Source organism: Schistocerca gregaria, chromosome 7 (assembly GCF_023897955.1).
Source record: "Schistocerca gregaria isolate iqSchGreg1 chromosome 7, iqSchGreg1.2, whole genome shotgun sequence".
Classification (NCBI taxonomy): domain Eukaryota; kingdom Metazoa; phylum Arthropoda; class Insecta; order Orthoptera; family Acrididae; genus Schistocerca; species Schistocerca gregaria.
Genome location: NC_064926.1, coordinates 201,806,485 through 201,807,754, shown reverse-complemented (window position 1 = coordinate 201,807,754; position 1,270 = coordinate 201,806,485). Strand labels below are relative to the sequence as shown.

At 47.8% G+C, this 1,270-nt stretch overlaps 1 pseudogene; it reads right to left on the bottom strand.

The window, feature by feature from the left end:
* Positions 1–834: 834 nt before the first annotated feature.
* On the bottom strand, positions 835–952 carry LOC126282541 (5S ribosomal RNA; annotated as a pseudogene).
* Between the last annotated feature and the right edge of the window lie 318 nt (positions 953–1,270).

Genomic DNA, 1,270 nt, shown 5'->3' with positions numbered 1-1,270 from the left:
GCGTCGTGTACAGCAGTCAGTCTTAACAGACAACCAAGACTGAGTTATATAACAGCAGAAACATTGCGGGTCGTACGAAGAACGTATCTCTTAGGACAGTGTGGCGAAATCTGGCGTGGTCATATTGGTTGGACCCCAGGTAACTGGAAAACCGTGACTTGGTCGGGTAAGTCCCGATTTCGATTGGTAAGAGCTGATGGTAGGGTAGGGTAGGGTAGGGTAGCGCAGACCCCACGAAGACACGGACCCAAGTTGTTAACAAGGTACTGTGGAAGCTGGTGGTGGCTTCATTATAGAGTGACTTCTGTTTACATGGAATGGAATAGGTCCTCTGGTCCAACTAAACTAACCGCTGAATGGAAATGGCTATGTTCTTCTACTTGGAGACCATTTGGAACCTTTCAAGGACTTCATGTTCCCAAACAGCGATGTAATTTTTATGGATGACAATGAACAATGTCACAGGGCCACAAGTGGTCACGACTCGTTTGAAGAATATTCTGGACAGTTCGCGCGAATGATTTGTCCATCCAGATCGTTCCATCTAAATCCCACAGAATGTTATGACACTCAGTCGAGAGGTCCTTTCAGGCACAAAATTCTAAACCACCAAGGACGACTATAGAGGTAACACGCACTCCGTCTTCAGGCCACAAGTGGCCCATCGGGACCATCCGACCGCCGTGTCATCCTCAGTTGAGAATGCGAATGGAAGGGGCATGTGGTCAGCACACAGCTCCCCGGCCGTTATGATGGTTTTCTTTGACCGGAGCCGCTACTATTCGGTCGAGTAGCTCCTCAATTGGAATCACGAGGCTGAATGCACCCCGAAAATGGCAACAGCGCATGGCGGCCTCGATGGTCATCCATCCAGGTGCCGGCCACGCCCGACAGCGCTTAACTTCGGTGATCTGACGGGAACCGGTGTATCCACTGCGGCAAGGCCGTTGCCATAGAGGCAACATGGCTCCATATTTTTGCAAGGGACATCCAATGACTTGTTGTGTCGGTGCGACGTCGAGATGCTGCAAATAGAGGCCAAACTGTATTTTAGGTGGTGTCTCATGACTTCTGTCACCTCAGTGTAATATAAACATTAATTTCAGTTTGTTCCATGGCTTACTGCATGGCTGTGATATTATCTGCAGATTTATTCTTTCGCAGAAGTTAGTTATGTGATCCATAGATCACATTGGAACATGTCTATGAACAAGACCTGAAAAAAAAGTATATGTGCTCGGCATTTAACGGTGGTTTTTCTCTGTAAATG